We start from the raw sequence: 22,874 nt of genomic DNA on the forward strand, positions 1-22,874 counted from the left end.
ATAGTAGGGAAACAGGCCTGGAGTCGAAAGAAATGAGAATTGCTACTTTTAATTTTCTTGAAAAGCATCACCTAAAACCTATTGGAGACCTATAACTTTGATTCCAACTTAAGTTTTATATAATTATGTGATTTATTTGGTTACAATTTAAGATCTTCATATAGAAAGCGGCACACCCTATACTTCCAACAAGTATAAGAATAGTAGCAATTCTTATAAGAACGGAAACAAAATATAGACTATGCATGTCATGATGGAGAAGAATCACTAATACACATTTTCCTCAAATGCAGCCTCGCAATTCAGGTATTGATGTACTTAAATCTTAAAGTAAACTATGTAACTGACAACTGTAACAATTTTCATGTAGCGCTAAACTTATGGTTCCATGAAAACAAATCAAAGGATATGGTATATCACATTGGTCGAAACTGTGTAGCATGCATATATGAAAGCTAGGTGTGAGGTTATATTTCAGTGTTCTCAGCAAAATAATGCAAAAACGGCAGAAATGGTTATGAGATTTAATAATATCTACATGTATGTTAACAACACTGAATATAATAGCTGCCGAGGGGAAGATATGCTAAAGCTCGATAACACAGTGTTGTAGGGTAAAAGCTGATTCTGCTGAAAATGGTAAAACATAGTAGGTTGGTGAGAAACGTGTCTAAACCCTAAATAAATGTACTGCACATGAGTACTTTAGATTCGAGAGATCAATCTGTACAATTTTGGACTAAACCAAGAAATGGTCGTTCTAGTCTTGCTTCGGTCACAAAGAAATGAGAAGGGTTGGTGTTACAGAGGGAAACATATGAAGTGTTGAGATCAAAGTGGTAGACTCTGTGAGGTTTGTGGTGTATGATTGTGTATCAAAAGATAGAACTCGCTTATTGATGATAAACAGTGTGTTCTGTTTTATGGATGCTAGCTTGTGGTAATGATTTTTCCTCCTGTATAGATTGAAGAACCTATTCTTATAAGGTCGTAATTGCATCCTTGATCTCGTAGGAAGTGGAGGTTGTGAAGTAGTGAGGAGGTAGAAATCTTGTGAAAGTGATGAAACCTTTTCCATATTATTTATGCAAGACTGCACGGTTACACATCCACTATACCTCTACTATTGCTGACCGTTCGCTCTTGGTGTGACTAGAAATGTAGTCCTAAAAATTCTACTGCAAGTGCACAGTGTCGGCAAGCAACACAGGGCAAGCACAGGTCAGTTCCACAGGGACAAGGGGGTGCAAGTGCTATCTTTCTTATTGTGACCAAATTCTTGCTGATTACACTAGCCAAGGCAGATTACTAACATTTATTTCTTTTCACTAACATTAAACAGAACTAATCATTAACATTCAACAGAACTAATCATTAGCAGTTATTAACTTCCCAATCATTACACAGAATTAGCATTTACTTTCCACTAACAACCATTAACAGAACAAGCATTAAATTCACAACCATTAACAGTTATTAACTGAGCTAGCATTAACTTCTCAATCATAAACAGAACTAGCATTTATTAGACAGAACTAACATTAATTTTCCACTAACATTAAACATTCAATGCATTGACTTCAGGTTAGCATCAAAATCAACACAGTCTTTATTCCTGAAGCATTAATCACTAACTACTAATCACTTACATTAACTGAACATTAACATTAATCATTAACCATTGACTGAACATTAACATTAGCATTTATTTCTGGAGCAATAATCATTAATCATTGATACCAATCATTCACATTAACTGAACAGCAGATTTGGAGGCAGAACATGACACTAATTCAATCATTGAGATTGAAGCAAGGTTACACAGAGAACTGAAGATGAACAAGCAAATGATGAGGAGAAAATTTCTGAACAGCAATAAGGATATGGTGAATCAGATGAATGGAAACTAGGGTTTGAGAATTCACCTCTCAGCCCATACTAGCATGTTAGCTATTGCACTACTCAGCTTCTTAAAGTGGATAAACTACCTCCAATCACTCAATCAAGGCAAGCATTAGTTGTCTGTTTAAAGAACAACTAATCAAAACACAATAACAAGCAATTTAGAGTCAGTGAACATACATAGAGGAACTCTAACTACCTAGGATGCTTGACATTCTAGGTGAAAGCAACATGTTGTTCATCAACAAAAATTATATCCTACACAGTGATCTTGGCATAAAACAGCAGCAATAAGCACACATCCTAGCATTAAGGCTAAGGGTTTCATCTTAACCCTAGTTAGGATGCTTAGTTCATGAGTAGAGAGCCTAACATGATACTAACAGTGTTGGTGTTCATGGAGAAATCAATAGTGACAGGACACAGAACACTTCCAATTGACTCAGAAAATTTTCACTCAAAGTAAACTTGGGTCTCTCCTCTCTTTTCCACAATGTTACACAGTGCCCTTTTTATATCAGAACACTCAACCTAATGGTAAATCCCAAAAACAGAAAATTAGGTTTTCTTAAATTACAGAAAATTGGACTTACAAACTCCCAAAATCTGCTCGACCCATGCCTTCTTCTGCTCCTTGCTGTCGATTACCCATGCTTTCTTCTGCTCCTCTGCTATGAATTCCGTTACCATCACCCTACTTCTCTCATGTCAGAACCCTAACAGTGGGTAGAGTTAATGAAATGGGTGAAATAGGGTGATGGGCTTTGTTGTCTGTTGATGGAGATGGTGGTGTTGTCGGGTGTTTGTGGTGGTGGTGGAGCTCGAGGTCTGGTGGTGGCAGGGAGTTGCAGGCGATGGTGGTTCTGGAAGTGGTCGGGTGGAGGAAGATGAGATCGATGTTTGGGAAGAAGGGGGTGTTTGGGTGGTAGTATAGGCTTCGGTGCTAGGGTGTGAAGCGGGATTATCTGGTTCGATGTTTGGCAAGCTGATCCGTAGGATGTGACGATGGTAGGTGGATCCAACGATGAGATGGGAGGATGTGGGTAGCGACCGTCGGATGGAGGAATGCAACGAAAAGGACGGCCCAAGATGGAGATCGGCGTTGCGATGTAAAGCGGGAGCTTCGGAGTTTGATGTGCGATGATGGAGCGACCGTAGGATGCTGAGATGCTTCAATCTGACGGCTGAAATCCGATACGGGCTTGGGTAGTGGAAATGGGTTTGAGAAAGGGTTTTGGGCCTTGGGTATGCCGGGCCCATAACTTCTTTAAGAACAATTCTTCCTTCTTGAGCCCATTTCTACCCTCTTGGCCTTGTGCACAACATTCTTCGCGGCTTCCTCGCGTAATTCCTCCCGGCTTTTTACTACTTTTCTGCGCTATTCCGCTCCGCAATTCATCCAGACTTTATTTGTTACCTAAAAATATAAAATTAAGTAAGAAAAATATTTATTCTTGAAAACGATGAAAATACAGAATATGGGATAAAATGTAGAATTAATGCACAAAAGATGAGTTAAATGCCAACAAAAATATATATAAATATGCACTATTTAGCACTCATCAAATACCCCCAAACCTGAATTTTACTTGTCCTCAAGTAAAAACAAACTAAGGAAATCCTAACTATACCACTGTCGCTGGTCTCTCGAATGCATTTAGCGTATGCACTAAGCCTTTTAAACCACTAAGTGTCCCTAGTGGACGAGTTGAAGTCTCGTGAAGGTTTACCAGAGGTGTGCCTACAAAACCTAAGGACAAAATATAAGCTCATATTCCGTCAAATGTGACATGTGCAAAACAGTTTAAGCTCACAGCAAAATGGAGATGTCAATCTAGCTATCAAGGCACAATCCTAGCACTGATAACAAATAAGGACATGTGATAAGAGTGTAAAGTGTATCTACACATGTGTAAAGAAAGATCTGAAGTTATGACTACTAATCACCAAGAGATAGTTTCTCAGGCTAAGAACTGAGGTCGAAATCTAGCTAGTTGTCCGGACTTTACGAGAATTGTGAATGAGTTGGAGGTATTTCACAATTACTCGCGTTGTACATCAATGGCATACACCCTCCTTGCTTATTACAACGAAACAACAAAAGATGACTATTTACATGACTCTTATTTACATTGACAAATCTCTTTTTATTTTTGGAACAAGAGATGATGGAATTGATAAACACTTGATTTTTTGGTATTTTTCTGATATTTTTTTCTGAATATATACATCGTTTTTTTTTTTTTTTTTTTTTTTTTTTTTTTTTTCAATTTTTTCAAAAAGAAGAAGGAGTTCGTTTTTTAATTATAGCATATTATCGTGGCATCTACTCTATACCCCCAAACCTAAACTAAACATTGTCCTCAATGTTTCAAAATATGGAAAGAATTATAAAACAATATATGAAGAGGAACATGCTGAGTAGAGTAAAAGGAGAGAGAATACCCGATTGTACGGTGGTAGCTCGATTAAAACTCCGTTATTTCAAGGCAAAAATCCATCATATTAGCAGTCACAATGGATGAGCACAAAATATATACAAAAGGAAATTTAACTAACATATTATCTACAAGAAAATTTGGTTTTTAATGGGATTGGACTTTTTTGGAAAAATTTTGGTTTTGTCGGGAGACATTTGGTTTGGATGGGAAAAAGAAAAATTTTGGTTTTTAGGGGAGAAAAACATTTGGAAAACTTTTTGGTTATTTAGGGAAAGAGTGGACTAGTTTAGTCCACATAGACCGGGTCCTCCAGGTTGGTTGTTTCAATGTCGGGTGGGAATGGCTCAAGGAATGGCTTTAATCTCTGCCCGTTGACTTTGAAAACGTTCTTGTTGGAGACATCCTCCAACTCTACAGCTCCATGAGGAAAAACTGTGCGTACTAGGTACGGACCCTTCCATCTGGAACGCAGTTTTCCTGGAAAAAGATGTAATCGGGAGTCATACAGCAAGACTTTCTGACCAGGAGTGAAAGATTTGCGTAGAATACGCTTGTCATGAAACATCTTCATCTTCTGCTTGTACAGCTTGGCACTGTCATAAGCCTCATTTCTCAATTCTTCCAACTCGTTGAGTTGAAGTTTCCGTTGAATTCCAGCTTCGTCCAGAGAAAAGTTCAGCTCCTTGATTGCCCAGTAGGCACGATGTTCTAATTCCACAGGTAGATGGCATGGCTTTCCATACACTAGACGATAGGGGGACATGCCAATTGGTGTTTTATAAGCTGTTCTATAGGCCCACAAAGCATCATTCAACCTTAATGACCAATCTTTCCTAGACGGGTTGACCGTCTTCTCCAGAATGTGCTTAATTTCCCTATTAGAAACTTCTACTTGTCCACTAGTCTGAGGGTGGTACGGAGTAGCAACCTTGTGAGTTATGCCATACTTGCGTACTAAAGACTCAAAGTACTTGTTACGAAAATGTGAACCGCCGTCACTGATGATAGCTCTAGGGGTACCAAAACGTGCGAATATGTTTTCCTTTAGAAATGAAAGTACCACCTTGTGGTCATTTGTTCTGGTTGCTATGGCTTCTACCCACTTAGAGACGTAATCAACTGCGACTAGGATGTACAATCTACCGTCAGAAATAGGGAATGGACCCATGAAGTCGATCCCCCACACATCAAAAATCTCCACAATCAAAATGGGGTTCAATGGCATCATGTTTCTCCTCGAAATGCTTCCTAGCTTTTGACAGCGTTCACAAGCAATGCAACATTGGCAATCCTTGAACAATGATGGCCAATAGAATCCACACTGCAAGATCTTTGCAGCGGTTTTCTTGGCACTGAAATGGCCTCCACATGCCTGGTCATGACAAAAAGATATCACATCTTTCTGTGCGTGTTGGGGACACATCTCCTAATGATTTGGTCCCGGCAATACTTAAACAGATATGGGTCATCCCAAAGGAAGTGTTTAACTTCAGCCAAAAACTTATAGCGGTCTTGTCTCGACCAATGTGAGGGCATCCTACCTGCAGCAAGGTAGTTAACGATATCAGCAAACCAAGGAAGGTCTGAGATAGACATCAGCTGTTCATCTGGGAATGATTCTCTAATCAGCTCAGATTCATCAATAGACTCTAAAGTTAATCTAGACAAGTGATCAGCAACCACATTCTCACACCCTTCTTATCACGGATTTCGATGTCGAATTCCTGTAATAAGAGTATCCATCGAATAAGGCGAGCTTTAGCATCCTTCTTAAAAGAAGATACTTCAAAGCCGCATGGTCAGTGTATATGATGATCTTAGATCCTATCAAATAAGATCTAAACTTGTCTAATGCAAATACCACGGCAAGTAACTCCTTCTCGGTAGTCGAATAGTTGAGTTGAGCATCATTAAGTTTTACTAGCATAGTATATCACATATGGTAGTCTATCAACACGTTGCCCTAGAACAGCGCCAACGGCATAATCAGAGGCATCACACATGAGCTCGAACGGCAGTTTCCAATCTGGTGGTCGGACTATAGGAGCGGTGGTGAGGAGAGTCTTGAGTTCTTCCCATGCCTTCACACAAGCAGCATCGAAGTTAAAGACAACATCTTTGGCAAGTAGGTTACACAAAGGTCTTGAGATTTGGCTAAAGTTTTTGATGAATCGCCGGTAGAACCCAGCGTGACCTAAAAATGATCGAATCCCCTTCACAGAGTGGGGTTGAGGTAATTGCTGAATGAGGTCGACTTTAGCTTTATCTACTTCAATTCCTTTTTCCGATACGATGTGTCCTAGAACTATGCCGGAGTTCACCATGAAGTGGCATTTTTCCCAGTTTAAAATCAGATTCTTTTGCTTACATCTTGATAGCACAAGGACTAGATGGTCCAAACATTCGTCAAAAGAGGAACCAAACACAGAGAAATCATCCATAAAGATCTCGAGAAAACTATCTATCATGTCTGAAAAAATGCTCATCATGCACCGCTGAAAAGTAGCGGGTGCATTACACAGCCCGAAGGGCATACGTCTAAAAGCAAATGTCCCAAATGGACACGTGAATGTAGTTTTTTCCTGATCTTCTGGTGCTATATGGATTTGGTTATAACCGGAAAAGCCATCTAGAAAACAGTAGTGACTGTGTCCAGACACACGTTCTAGCATTTGGTCTATGAAAGGGAGCGGGAAGTGATCCTTCCTTGTTACTGTGTTCAACTTCCTGTAGTCGACACATACTCGCCATCCTGTGGTTGTACGTGAAGGGACTAACTCATTCTTTTCGTTCCGAACTACAGTAATGCCTGACTTTTTAGGCACAACTTGAATGGGACTAACCCATTTACTATCTGAAATCGGATATATGATACCCGCATCAAGTAGCTTCAAGATCTCACTCTTAACGACTTCTCTCATGTTAGGGTTAAGTCTCCTTTGCATTTCCCTAGATGGTTTGGCATTCTCTTCAAGATTAATGTGGTGCATGCAAATGGTGGGGCTTATCCCTTTGAGATCTGAGATGGTCCATCCTAAGGCTTCTTTCTGCTCCTCAAGGACTCCTAAAAGCTTGTTTTCCTGTTCTATGTTTAATTGTGAAGAAATGATAACAGGTAAAGTATCAGAAGGACCTAGAAATGCATACTTCAAAGTCAGGTAATGGTTTCAATTCCTGGTTGGCCTTAGGCGACTCAGCCGAAGATATAACAAACTCCTCAGAAAGTGGGGGTTGTTCCACTGTATTCTGCCACTTAGTGATGTCCATTTGAGGTACAGATTCGAGCAAAGATTGGACTTCACTAGTGTATTCATCATCATACAACTCCAAGTTAACACCTTCCAAACATGCTTGCAGGGGATCTTTTGACATAATGCTAGTCAATGAATCTTGTATCAAACTCTCAATCATATTGACTTCATGTACCTCCTCATCATCAAGATTCACAGGTTGTTGACTAACATTAAACGCATTCAATTCTACAGTCATGTTTCCAAAAGAGAGTTTCAACACTCCGTTCCGACAGTTGATGATCGCATTGGACGTCGCCAGGAATGGACGTCCTAGAATGACAGGAATGTGACAATTTGGGTTTTGGACAGGTTGGGTCTAAGACAATGAAGTCTACAGGAAAATAGAATTTTTCAACCTTAATCAAAACGTCTTCTACCACTCCACGAGGAACTTTGACAGATCGATCTGCTAATTGGAGAGTTATAGGTGTAGGCTTCAACTCTCCAAGACCTAACTGCACATAAACAGAATATGGCAGGAGGTTCACACTTGCACCTAGATCTAATAAAGCTCTATTGACCGTGTGTTCTCCGATAGTGCAAGAGATTGTTGGACAACCTGGGTCCTTAAACTTGGGTGGAGTTTTGTTGAGAATAATGGAACTCACTTGTTCAGCTAAGAAAGCACGTTGTGCACATTAATCTTGCGCTTTTGAGTGCACAAATCTTTGAGGAATTTGGCATATGCAGGGATTTGCTTAATTGCCTCAAGAAAAGGAATGTTGATGTTGACTCTTTTGAACAGTTCTAACATCTCATTGTAGTGGGTGCTTATCTGTTGGCGAACTAACCTCTGAGGAAAAGGAGCAATAGGAACATTAGGAGGTAGAGGGACATTCCTAGCAGTAGGTTTGTCGGCTTCACTAATGTGCTCGGATTCTTTTTCTGGACTGGTTTCCTTAGGTGGTGTAGGCAATGCTAAGTTTGGCTCAGATTCACTTGTTTGTGGTATGCCTACATTGTTCTCAACAACTTTACCACTTCGGAGAGTGGTGATGGAATGGACTTGATCGGGTGAGGTTCTTTCGCAAGATGATGATGTTGTGCCTGCTTGAAATATCCTCTTTGGTTCTTGTTGGGGTTGGCTAGGAAGTTTACCCTTTTCTCTTGTATTCAATGCATCGCAAATTTGACCCATCTGTAGTTCTAGAGCGGTGACTCGCTGATCAGTTGCTTTCTCGTTTTTCATCAGATGTTGGGTCAATTGATTGATACTTTCTTCAATTGGACAATTTCTTGTCAGCAGTGTATTGAGGGTACGACTGCTGTTGAGGATTTCTAGGGTATTGATAGCCTTGGTTGTTTTGATAGCCTTGATTTGGTTGAGATGGTCCTCCTTGGGCAGGGCCTTTGGACCATGAAAAGTTGGGGTGGTTTCTCCATCCTGGATTGTAGGTCTGTGAATATGGTTGTGCTCTTGTTTTTGAAACATAGCATGCTTGCTCAAGCTTAGATTCCTGGAATGCATGCATTTCCGGACAATCATTGACTTGGTGATCAGATCCATTACATAGAGCACAGATAGCCATTTCGACATGTTCACAAAAGGTAGTGGGAGAAGGGTTTGCGTTTTTCTGTAGTTCTAACGCTTCTATTCTTCTTGCTAGCGCAGCCATCTTTGCACTTCCTTCAAAATCAGACTCAATCCTATGGACCTAGCTACAGGTGTAGTCTTTCTAGGTTCACGAATGGATTCCCACTGTTGCGTCTTCTCAGCTACTTCAATCAGGAAGTCCCAAGACGCATCAGCAGTCTTATTTACAAAAAGACCATTGCACATTGACTCAACCGTTGTTCGGGTGGACACATCTAGACCTCATACAAAATTTGCACAAGTCTCCATTTTTCAAAACCATGATGGGGACATTGGAGCAATAATTCATTGAATCTCTCCAAGTATCTAGCTAGGGTCTCACCCTCTAATTGCACAAAGCTATTCAGACTTTGACGAATTGTCGCAGTCTTGTGATTTGGGAAAAACTTTTTGAAAAACTCCTTGATGAGATCATCCCAAGACATGATGGATTGAGGCTGTAAAGCATACAGCCAGGCCTTAGCCTTATCTTAAGGGAGAAAGGAAAAAGCCTCAACTTTAGGATTTCGTCAGACATTTGAGTGAAACGCAGAGTTCCACAAATCTCCTCAAATCTCTCACGTGATGGTACGGGTTTTCATTTTCTACACCTCTAAAAACTGGAAGCATTTGTATTGTGCTCGATTTCAGCTCATAATGGCCATTGGCTTCGGGTAGCACAATACAAGATGGTTGACTAGTTCTAGTTGGGTACATATAATCCTTGAGTGTACGGGGTTCTCCCATTGTTTCTGATTGATCTGGACTGTCTACCTCAGAACTAAGGATTTCGATTGGATCGTCCGGGTTAATTCTAACGAGTCTGTTTGTTTGGTCTCTGTAGGTCACAATCATGTCCTAGCAGGTACCTCAACTAACATGTTGGTCAGAGCAGTCGGAAACAATTTTTGAACCACAAAAGGCCCAATATTTTGGTTTAAAATGGGTTTTTGATGATTTGGTTTTGAGTGGGTTTTGGTTTCACAATGGGTTTTGGTTTATAAATGTAGAGCCCTAATTTTTTTTTTTTTTTTTGTTTTGTAAAGTTAGGAGCCTAATGGATGGGATATACACCTAAAGTCCAAATTAAAAGACAAGCCCACAAAAGAAAAGAAAAAGAGTAATAACAAACAATAAATACAAGCCCATAAAAGAAAAGAAAAAGAAAAAAAAAAAGAAAATTAAAAATTATTACAGGCCCAAATAGAAAGAAAAATAAAATTGAAAATTATTACAAGCCCAAATTAATACAAGCCCAAATGAATTTAATGAGACCCAGTTGGGTTAGCTCATGGGTTAGGCCTACCTGAATAGCACAACCCAGCTGTTCGGTTTTAGTTGCAAAAGCCCAGTTGGGCTTGGGATCGTCCTACACAGCTTTGGTTTTTCTGAGGCCCAGTTGGGCTTTGATTCACCTCTGCAGCTTACGCAGCTTACAGCCCAGTTGGGCTTTGGTTCAGCAAAGCTGCAAGTGCACCAGCAGCAGCAGCAGCACAAAGCAGCAGCAGCAGGAGAAGTAGGTTGGCAGGGAAAGAAAACTGCAGCAGCACAGCAGCTTGGCAGCCTAGTTCAGTAACAGGCTTAGCACAACAGCACAGTTCAGTGAGCAGCAGCAGTTTAGGAGCAACCCACAAGAAAGAAAGAGCAAGTGCGCCGCAACCGAGTCCCCGACAGCGGCCCCAAAAACTTGGTGTGACTAGAAATGTAGTCCTAAAAATTCTACTGCAAGTGCACAGTGTCGGCAAGCAACACAGGGCAAGCACAGGTCAGTTCCACAGGGACAAGGGGGTGCAAGTGCTATCTTTCTTATTGTGACCAAATTCTTGCTGATTACACTAGCCAAGGCAGATTACTAACATTTATTTCTTTTCACTAACATTAAACAGAACTAATCATTAACATTCAACAGAACTAATCATTAGCAGTTATTAACTTCCCAATCATTACACAGAATTAGCATTTACTTTCCACTAACAACCATTAACAGAACAAGCATTAAATTCACAACCATTAACAGTTATTAACTGAGCTAGCATTAACTTCTCAATCATAAACAGAACTAGCATTTATTAGACAGAACTAACATTAATTTTCCACTAACATTAAACATTCAATGCATTGACTTCAGGTTAGCATCAAAATCAACACAGTCTTTATTCCTGAAGCATTAATCACTAACTACTAATCACTTACATTAACTGAACATTAACATTAATCATTAACCATTGACTGAACATTAACATTAGCATTTATTTCTGGAGCACTAATCATTAATCATTGATACCAATCATTCACATTAACTGAACAGCAGATTTGGAGGCAGAACATGACACTAATTCAATCATTGAGATTGAAGCAAGGTTACACAGAGAACTGAAGATGAACAAGCAAATGATGAGGAGAAAATTTCTGAACAGCAATAAGGATATGGTGAATCAGATGAATGGAAACTAGGGTTTGAGAATTCACCTCTCAGCCCATACTATCATGTTAGCTATTGCACTACTCAGCTTCTTAAAGTGGATAAACTACCTCCAATCACTCAATCAAGGCAAGCATTAGTTGTCTGTTTAAAGAACAACTAATCAAAACACAATAACAAGCAATTTAGAGTCAGTGAACATACATAGAGGAACTCTAACTACCTAGGATGCTTGACATTCTAGGTGAAAGCAACATGTTGTTCATCAGCAAAAATTATATCCTACACAGTGATCTTGGCATAAAACAGCAACAATAAGCACACATCCTAGCATTAAGGCTAAGGGTTTCATCTTAACCCTAGTTAGGATGCTTAGTTCATGAGTAGAGAGCCTAACATGATACTAACAGTGTTGGTGTTCATGGAGAAATCAATAGTGACAGGACACAGAACACTTCCAATTGACTCAGAAAATTTTCACTCAGAGTAAACTTGGGTCTCTCCTCTCTTTTCCACAATGTTACACAGTGCCCTTTTTATATCAGAACACTCAACCTAATGGTAAATCCCAAAAACAGAAAATTAGGTTTTCTTAAATTACAGAAAATTGGACTTACAAACTCCCAAAATCTGCTCGACCCATGCCTTCTTCTGCTCCTTGCTGTCGATTACCCATGCTTTCTTCTGCTCCTCTGCTATGAATTCCGTTACCATCACCCTACTTCTCTCATGTCAGAACCCTAACAGTGGGTAGAGTTAATGAAATGGGTGAAATAGGGTGATGGGCTTTGTTGTCTGTTGATGGAGATGGTGGTGTTGTCGGGTGTTTGTGGTGGTGGTGGAGCTCGAGGTCTGGTGGTGGCAGGGAGTTGCAGGCGATGGTGGTTCTGGAAGTGGTCGGGTGGAGGAAGATGAGATCGATGTTTGGGAAGAAGGGGGTGTTTGGGTGGTAGTATAGGCTTCGGTGCTAGGGTGTGAAGCGGGATTATCTGGTTCGATGTTTGGCGAGCTGATCCGTAGGATGTGACGATGGTAGGTGGATCCAACGATGAGATGGGAGGATGTGGGTAGCGACCGTCGGATGGAGGAATGCAACGAAAAGGACGGCCCAAGATGGAGATCGGCGTTGCGATGTAAAGCGGGAGCTTCGGAGTTTGATGTGCGATGATGGAGCGACCGTAGGATGCTGAGATGCTTCAATCTGACGGCTGAAATCCGATACGGGCTTGGGTAGTGGAAATGGGTTTGAGAAAGGGTTTTGGGCCTTGGGTATGCCGGGCCCATAACTTCTTTAAGAACAATTCTTCCTTCTTGAGCCCATTTCTACCCTCTTGGCCTTGTGCACAACATTCTTCGCGGCTTCCTCGCGTAATTCCTCCCGGCTTTTTACTACTTTTCTGCGCTATTCCGCTCCGCAATTCATCCAGACTTTATTTGTTACCTAAAAATATAAAATTAAGTAAGAAAAATATTTATTCTTGAAAACGATGAAAATACAGAATATGGGATAAAATGTAGAATTAATGCACAAAAGATGAGTTAAATGCCAACAAAAATATATATAAATATGCACTATTTAGCACTCATCAGCTCTTCCTGACACTTTCTCATAATGGGTGTGTTGCACACTGCATGTCGTAGACCACCAGACCAATATCCTAGTGAACATCCCTTATTTTTGACATTGTTGATTTCTCGGGTGTTTTGGTAGAAATACTAATTTGATGTGAAGTCGGAGGTGACCTGCATGACTAGGCTGACCTGCGTGACTCTTCATACCTAACTGATGAGGCTGACAAGTTATGAGAGTCTTAAATTTTTTTTGAAAGTTCCTCTTTGTCAATCAGTGTTGACATTCTTGGATGAACAGGTGAAGCCGAATGTGGTTGTTGAGTAAGTCAAACACTTCTTTTCATGGTATTAACGAGAGGTAATGGGTGGTCATGAAAGAGTGTAGAAAAAGATATATGAGTATGGAAGTAGTCATGCATATGTAGCAGGACATATGGACTCATAATCGTATTAACACACCTCTTGAATGTATTAACACACCTCTTGCATGAAAATAGTGAATGGAAATTTATGTTAACGTATGAAGAAATTCGTGAAATTTCGTAATCAGATTCTTCGTACGAACTCAAATTTTGATGGTTGACCCCATCATTATGGTCAGAAGAGAATTTCCTATTTACACAAGAGAATATTATGTTTTGAGCTCGTTGAGGAGGTGAAAACAATTCGACAATAGAAATTCTGGAAGAATTTAGGAGGAACTCTGTCAATTTTCAGCCATGACCTAGCTAGCTCTTTAAGTTGTATCTTTTAGATAGTCCATCTGATTGATGTGATTTTTTAGTATGTTATACTAAACATCCATACAAAACTTTTTGCATATAGATCATACTTAAATTCCTTAAAACTTTCTCCCAGCTATTCGGCCAACCTTGAGTGACCTTTTGGATGTCGTCCGGCCAAGTTGAAGAGATATGATTGGTCGGAAACGAAAGAGGGATGGCCGACCAAGTTGAAGAGATATGATTGGTCGGACATGTGAATTGGGAGGCCAAGTTAGAGAGCTGTGATTGGTCATTGTGAGCACGTCAGGTCTTCTTCGAGCGTTCTGATTGGCCGAAGTAAAACAGAGGTGACAGGTCAACTCCATGAGACCTGATTGGTCGATCATGGAAGGTGAGAGGCCGGTCAAGTTGGACGGCCTAGTTGGGTGACCGGAACCAATCCGTGACTAGCAGTCACATCTAATCGTAGTTTCAATTTTGTTTGTTTCTCGACCATGATTAAGGTTTTATTGCAACCAATCGTGGGAGTTCTTCAAACCATGCTTGGGAAAGCTAGCCTTCGACCAATAGGATTCAAGATACTATGCTTCACCCCAAATCGAGCAAAAATAAAGAAATTCATATCTTCATGAATTTGAGTCTTCTCATGAAATTGAGTAAAATTAAGAATTTTATGTTTTTAGGAGTTCAGTTGAGGAACATACCACTAAAACATTTAGACATTCAAGTATTGAGGGAAATATTGAGAGAAATCCCAGAATGACAGTTTTGCTCTTTTTTGGTCCGTAAACTGACCATTTTTCCCTTGGACCAAAACTTAATGAATATGAATTTTTACGTGAAATTATAAGATGACCGTTTTGCCCCTGTAATATGAAATTACCATTTTATCCCTGGTCTGAAAAGTCACCTAAAATGATTGTTTTACCCTTTATCAAATATCCACCATCAACACAGATACAAAAGTTATACTGATTTTGAGATTCCAACAAACACTTTTACAAATTTCAAAGTTACTGACTTTCTATTGACATCTAGAATCAATATTACTAAGGCAACAAACATCTCAACCTTTCGTAATTGCTATGCAGTTGAAAATATATGGAAGATGATAGCTTGGAGGCCATTTTGAATAGTCCATATGTTACAAACTACATATCTTGTAGCGACAAGTGATTCTCAAACTTCTGAGTTTCAACATTGTTAACATATGTCATGAGGTATAGTCCACGTTTACAATTTTATTTTATTTTTGTGAAGTAGTCACACAGTGACAAAAGTACGCGGACAAATCGGTCTCTAGACCTACTTGTTTCTAATTTAACAGGGGTTTACTCAATAAATACTTTTATTGATTTACAAAGAGTTTAATGGATTTACAAAGTATTGTGTTATTGGTTGTATACTTTTAAAATCTCTTTCAAAGTTTATGTTACTCGTTGTAGATTGTCAAAAGGTCTTCTAAAGTTTGTGTTACTCGTTGTAAACTTGAAAAATCAAAGACTTTGCATAATTACCTATTTTCAAGACTTTAAGTGACTTTTGTGTATATATTTTACCTTGATAAAAGTCTTGCAAAATATATAAGATTTTGGAAGACTTCCAATTTTTTTATAAAGATGTTTTTTACTCTCTTTAATTTTATTTCATGAATACACAATCTATTAAACTCATATTATAGATGAGTATAAATTATATGATATGATTAAATATTTTTTAAATTTTAATTATTATGTATAAGTGTACAATAATTATTATTTTAATTTATTGTTACACTTTATTGTATTTTATTGAATAAAAGAAATAAGTTATATATATATAAAAAATAATAATAATTTATTTTAATTTAGTTGAAGTTACTATAATAAATAATCTACAATAAAATTTGTATTTATGTTTATCATGCATATTTCCATATAAAATTTGTCTTAGCAACTCTTCAGGACTCTACAAATGTCTGCAAGACATTAGACAATCCTGCATAACTCCGCAAAATTTTGCTCAATTCTATATAATTCTCGCAAAGTTATTAATTTTCATGACTCTTTTTAAATCTTTATATATCTACAAATGTATTTATTGAATACCCCTGTACGTATATATATTTGTTTGATTTTATAGGAATTTTAGATATCGAGGGAGGCAAATATCATGGTACACATTATAACTTTTATTCTATATGAGACCCGATAGGTAAATCATTTAAAAAGACTTTATTTTGCATACTGGATTTAGTGAATACTCAAATTGTTTTTAATAAACTGGCCATTAATGTTCAAAACTGTAAAATTGATCAACTGAATATATTATCATTCACTAATCACTAAATAGAAAAAAGTGAAAGCTGATAACTTAGAATTTGGAAAGATGGGAAAACGAGAATAATTGGCAGTGAAAAACAATGCCAACTGCAACATGAAATATCCTCCAACTTGTGGAGATATCCCCAAGTATGGAGATTTTTTGGAAAAGGGTACGGAATCGTTGAGGACTGAGCCACAACTTGACCCAAAAAGAATTAGGGGCGACTTTTTTATTCTCAACCCATACACAACGTTAAGGGATGTCCTAAAGGATAGTAGAATACGTTAATGCCCTTACATAATCGGAAGATATTTCGTGTCCGATTGTATATACTGAATCGAGAGTGAAGTAACTCAAAGATACTACCGATTAATATAAATTTGTGCCAAACGCATATCTGGCTTCTATCACAATCGGAAGGAACAAGAACCTCACGAGACTACTGATTGTTAAAGTATAGAAATAAGAAATCTTAAGAATTTTTCCATGTTGAAATTTGGGGCTCCTGTATAATCGGACGAAAAAAAAACTGTCTAAGCTAACGATTAAGATTTTCGAGAAATTCAGATTTTTTAGAATTTTGAATAATTGAAATTTGGGGCTCCTATATAATCGGACGAAAAAAAAACTGTCTAAGCTAACGATTAAGACTTTCAAGAAATTCAGATTTTTTAGAATTTTGAATAATTGAAATTTGGGGGTACTTAAAAATCGGTAGCTAATGAGATGGTATTAGCTACCGATTAATAACCGTTTAACTGATACAACCAATGTCAACCTAAATTCATTTCATTTCATTTATTTTCAATTTCAACTCCTCTTCTCCTCTTCCCCTCCGATTGCAGAGAGAAATTCTTCCCGCTAGTAGAACTCCGTCGCTGTACATCATTATCGTTAATCGTTGAATCGAATCATCTCGATTATTCTCTATAAAGATGAAAGAAAAGGAACGTCAGAAAGCTAAAACCAAAAACGTTTATCGCGGTGAGGATCCAAACATTGGATTGCATGCCCGTAATAAAGAGGTTTTAACTCACGAACCCGAAGAACAAGAAGAAGATGCATCCCCTGATGTAGGTGATTCTAATAGCCAAACTCTCCAGAAACTTCAAATGGCGCAGTTTAGGTAAGATTCTACCATTTTTTGGTTTATATTGCTTCAATTCGACGAATCCATGATTTTTTTTTAGGGTTTTCGGTTATTACCCAGATTCGGAAGTTTAGTTACTGTTTCAAACTTCCGATTGTGGTCGAATTCTTCATTTCACAAGAACATTGGTCATATTCGGGTGCTAAATATTTAGGTTTTCTACCGATTAAAGAACTTTTTTCATTACTGAACCCTAAATCGACCGTAATCGGAAGTTGAATGTGCTTTTGCTTTCCGAATATACTACAGAACTGCAAGTTATAGGGACACAATAATTGGATGATATGTTTTGTAATTTGCTTCCGAATTTTTAGGATCAACCACTTTAGTATTTTCTGGACACAAAATGATTCATATTCGGTAGGAATTAGTTTAGTATGACTACCGATTGTTGTGTATTCTAGGACAAAGGAGCAGCAGTTGATTCGTTTGAGGGAGATTTTGGACTCACTGAAATCCTAAGAGGTATGTTTTGATCCGTACAAGGAAGACCGAGCTACTGGACATATGATAGACACATTTTTGTGACCGAATTGTCCTCAATTTTCAGTATTGTTGGTACTCGATTTTCTACTTATTATGGTGTTTTATGTGTTTGTAGGCATTTTTGGAAAATTCGGCTCGAAAAGTTGGTATGGGCACCCAGAGGACACATGTTATTCGGACTCTCAGTTTTGGATAAGGGGCACCTAATTGATAAGGGGCACCCCAGGGAGCCAACTTCTAATCGCACCCTATTACTGGTTAAAGGGGCTTCATCTTCTTCCTTTATTTGAAAAGAAAAATTGGCGGGAAATTTGGTTTCAACGATGAAGGATTTATTATCTTTAAGATAAGAATATCTTCTTGCCTTACAAACATGAAGTTTTGAAGAAAAATGAAGTTATCTTGTATTAAACAAGAAAGATATCCTTAGAAGATTTTATCTTGGATTTTATTCTTCGAATTAAAGAAGATATGGGTTTAGTAAAGACCTTTATAGAATAAAGAGAATGAAAAATTCCTGAAGATATTTTTAATTAAAAAGAAGAAGATTTTGGAGTTATGGAAGAATATATTTGAGTGATGTGTATTTCTGTGTATAAATAGAGAGCTAGAGAGCACATTTGGTGACAGAGAGTTTTGGGAGAGAAAAGAAATCACTACTTTAATAATTTTCTCACATTTTCATCATTTGTAAACCACTTTTTGAGCATAAATGAAATAAACTTTTGAGCGTGTTTCCATGATGAAGAGCTAAATCCAATCCTTGGGGCGATGGAGGAGTTGTTGTTTCGGTAAAAGTGATATATCTTTATTTTAAATTAATTATAGCAATTCTATTATGATTTTTGCATTGAACTAAAAATGGATTATATGATTTTGATTAGTTAGGTGTATTTTCTCTTGATAGAATATGCTTTCTTTAGAGTTTTGATATTCTATGCTTGGATTAACATCTATTCTTTTAAAAATCTACATGTCTAGGCAATACTATTAGAATCAATTTGAATGTTGAGTTGCGAAATTATTGTTTTACTAAATCACTAATATCGACCAATGGTGGAATCCTAGCCCCAGTCTCTCCACAATATTCACATCACTTTTTTATTTGAGTTTATTATTATCATTTATAAAATTTAAGTCTAAAAAAATATGCTTTCACAAGTCTTGAACGAACCATCTTACTACAACTGAAGAATACCATCAATTTTTGGCGCCGCCGACGCGTACTTGTCTTTAGGCTAGAGTTTTTATATTTCTTTTTTAGGTTTTTATTTGTTCTTATTTACGTTTTTTGGTTTTTGTCTTTTCCTTACAGATTTTGGAATTTGGAGCGAAGGAAAAATTTTCCAAAGCTTTTGGTGAATACTTAAAGATTTGGAGTAAAAGCAAAGCGAAAGGAGCGAAAGAAAAGAAGAAGAAAAATTAATAAAAAAAAAGAGAGACATTTTATTTTGTTTTTATTCTTTAGAGTTTTTATTTTTTTTATTTTTTTTTTAGACTTTCTTTTTGTTTTGCACTATATTTTTGGACTGTGGACTGTGGACTTTGGGACTTTATTTTTTTTTCAACCCTACGGAAGGGTAGTTTAAATATCAATTGTTTGCAGAGAAGGACGGTGATTACGATATCTCCTCGGCCTCTCGGGTTCGTACATGACATAGGAGTCGTGGCCCGGGTCGACTACAACAATTCATCCCCCGTCTGGTACGGGAGGTAAGTTTGTCGAAACACTCGCGAATCCCCTGTCAGCGAGTTACTATATTCCTTCGTTTGCATATATGCTGAGGATTTGAAAACGACTGCTTTAATTTCCTAGTAAAGGGCAAGGACTGGACATACAAGATAAGAGTTCAGATTTCATCACCGTTCCCTTCTTTCCCGCCTTAGGAAAACGAAACCAAACGCGAACCTAAGCCTAAAATTTGACTAGAACGAGACCTATAGGATAACGAGCTTAATAGGAAAGTCATTCGAAAAATATTGGTTACTCTTTTAAGCATGCTTCAAAGTTCATGATGGTTTCTGTGAGTTGAATACGCCGCCTTGTAACGCCGGTGAGGCCTTGGGTATCAAATCTCCACTGAGCTTCCCTCGTCTCGATTCAACTTACTTTAACTCGGATTGATTCCAGAGGGGTTTGCTTAAATTTTAACGAATTCCCTTTCGAAGGATTAGAAGCTGGTCTAGAAACAATTTAAGTGGAGCCATCATGCTTTTTGTTTGCTAGAAATCAGTAGGTTTGCTGTGGTGGAGTCATCCTTGTTTGTGTTTGCATAGAACTTCCTTTCTTTTAGGATTTCTTTCTTTTTCTTTTGTTTTTCTAGTGTATGCCCGAGGTTATTAGAGAGCGGGCTTGGAAAAGAAACACTCTAGGTCGTTTGATTAGTGATAAACCTAGTAGTTCTTCTTGTGAAGGCGGGGAGCTCGAAGACTCTTCTTTTGAGAGCCCTGTATTTGGAAATTTCAACTTTGAAAACTTGACAATTAGTGAAGAAAGTATTCCTAGTCCTTTGGTAGTTCCAGAAATGGCAACTTTGAAAGCTTTATTAAACCCAACTAGGATCTCTCGTCCGTCTTGTATCAAGTTAGCTGAAACCGAGGAAAATTATGAACTCAAACCTGGGACTTTACAGATGCTCCCAATCTTTTTAGGAAAATAGAATGAGAACCCCTATTTTCATGTTAGGGAATTTGAGGAAGTTTGTTGTACTCTGAAAATTAAAACCTTAGTGATGATGCGTTGAAACTTAGGTTATTCACCTTTTCCTTAAAAGATAAAGCCAAATCCTGGCTGTATAGTTTGGATTCTGAGTCAATTGAAACCTATGACCAACTTACATCTGCCTTTATACATAAGTTTTTCCCAAGGCACAAAACATCGTCTATTAGGACACAAATCTGTAATTTTACTCAACAAGAGGGAGAATCTTTATATAGGTATTTAGAAAGGTTCAATGACTTAATATCTCAATGTCCTCATCATGGTTTAGAGATGGTTAGGTTAGTTCAGATCCTCTACGAGGGTTTAGATTATTCAACAACAACCATGGTTGAGTCCTTATGCACAGGTGGGTTTGAGAATAAAACTGTTGATGAGGCGATGACATTTTTGAATGAAATCGCCGATAAGACCCAACAATGGGAAAATAGTAGGGAACCCCAGAAAAAAATTCTTCTAAGTAGAGGAAATGTCAATAGTGTAGAAGGATCTTATGAGTCAGATGCTAAAATAGCAGCCATAGACAAAAGGTTTGAAGTCTTAGAATTAGGTCATTCTAGTGGTGATAGTGGTAGAATAGAGCCTTTTTGGGAAGGCCATATTGTTGAGGAGCAAGCTAATGCTCTTTATAACAACACTAGATTCGATAACCATCAGAAGTTTGACCCATATTCAGAAACCTATAACCCTGGATGGAGAAACCATCCCAACCTTTCTTGGTCTAAGGGCCAGAATCAAGGTAAGTCTAGTAACTCTCAGGTTCCCCCAGGTTTTGTCTATACTAAGAATCCTTCAGCTCCGGCACAGTTTCAGATCCCTTCAGATAAGAAAATCATGAGTTTAGAAGAGTCTCTTGCCTTGTTAACTCGGAAAACTTTAGAATATCAGCAATCGGTTGCACAAGGATTAGATGAAAATAAAAAGATGGTACAAGCTAACTCTCAGGCTATTTCCGAGTTGAAAACCCAAGTTAGTCAGATAAATGAGACATTGAGAGAAAAAGGAAAGTTTCCTATTCAACCACAACCTAACCCTAGGAGAATCCATCAAATATATTTAGCTGGTGAGAAATCATCAAACCATGTGAACTCGATAACAACCCTTAGGAGCGGTAAAACGGTAGACAATAGGGTAGCCATGCCTAGTGGACATACTGTAGTTCCACCTTCTACTTCCCAAGAGGAGCCCGTAGACGAGGAAACTGAAACAGTCTCTAAGGATTCCCAAGAAATTCCTGATAGGTCTACCTTTGTGCCTAGAGCCCCATATCCACATTTGTTATCCCCAACAAAGAAGGAGTTGACTTTCAACGAGATAATGGAAACATTTAAGCAGGTGAACATCAACATTCCGTTATTAGAAGCAATTAGGCAGATGCCTGCTTATGCCAAGTTCCTTAAAGATCTTTGTACACGAAAGCGTAAGCTTAAGTTCCTTAAAGATCTTTGTACAAGAAAGCCTTTTTAGCTGGTCAAGTAAGTTCCATCCTTCTGAACCAAACACTCCCTAAGTATAAGGACCCTGGATGCCCCACCATATCTTGTGCGATTGGTAATCACATGGTCGATAAAGCTTTACTTGACTTACGAGATAGTGTTAACTTACTCCCGTATCATGTATACACCCAGCTAGGTCTTGGTAAGTTGAAACCGACTAAAATGACACTACAACTAGCTTATAGGTCTGTCAAAGTCCCTCGTGGTGTCATAGAGGATGTTCTGATTGAGGTTGATAAGTTTATTTATCCAGTGGATTTCGTTGTTCTAGACACCCAGCCTGTTCAGGACCCAAGTGCTCAAATCCCAGTGATTTTAGGTCACCCATTTTTAGCCACAGCTAACGCTGTCATCAACTGTAGGACTGGGCTTATGAACATATCCTTTGGTAATATGACCACTGAACTAAATGTCTTTAATGTTACTAGACAACCTTCTGATAATGATGATTTAGAATAAGTGAATATGATTAGCACTTTAGTTCAGATTTGGTTCAGGATAATTGGCTTGACACTTTATTGATAGATTCTTTAGATGATTCTGAGAAACCATTCTCTTATATCGGATATGTGATCAATCTTTAGAAGAAGATCTTGAGTATTTTAAAGATTCTATGGACCCAGAAATTCAGACAATAGTTTCAGGTTTTTCTGAGAATAATGATGACCCTAAGTTTGGGGGTAGAGAACTAGAAGAATCTCTTGAGTATTTTAAGGACTCTGAAGATCCGGAAATTCAAGCAATAGTTAGAGGTTTTTCTGTGAACCCTAAGTTTGGGGGTAGTGATGGTT

At 38.2% G+C, this 22,874-nt stretch overlaps 1 pseudogene; it reads right to left on the reverse strand.

Annotated features, from left to right (window-relative positions):
• Nucleotides 1-20,756: 20,756 nt before the first annotated feature.
• LOC113345627 lies at nt 20,757-20,856 on the reverse strand (annotated as a pseudogene).
• Nucleotides 20,857-22,874: the final 2,018 nt, after the last annotated feature.

The sequence above is a fragment of the Papaver somniferum genome, unplaced genomic scaffold (genome assembly GCF_003573695.1).
Source record: "Papaver somniferum cultivar HN1 unplaced genomic scaffold, ASM357369v1 unplaced-scaffold_81, whole genome shotgun sequence".
NCBI classification, from domain to species: Eukaryota; Viridiplantae; Streptophyta; class Magnoliopsida; order Ranunculales; family Papaveraceae; genus Papaver; species Papaver somniferum.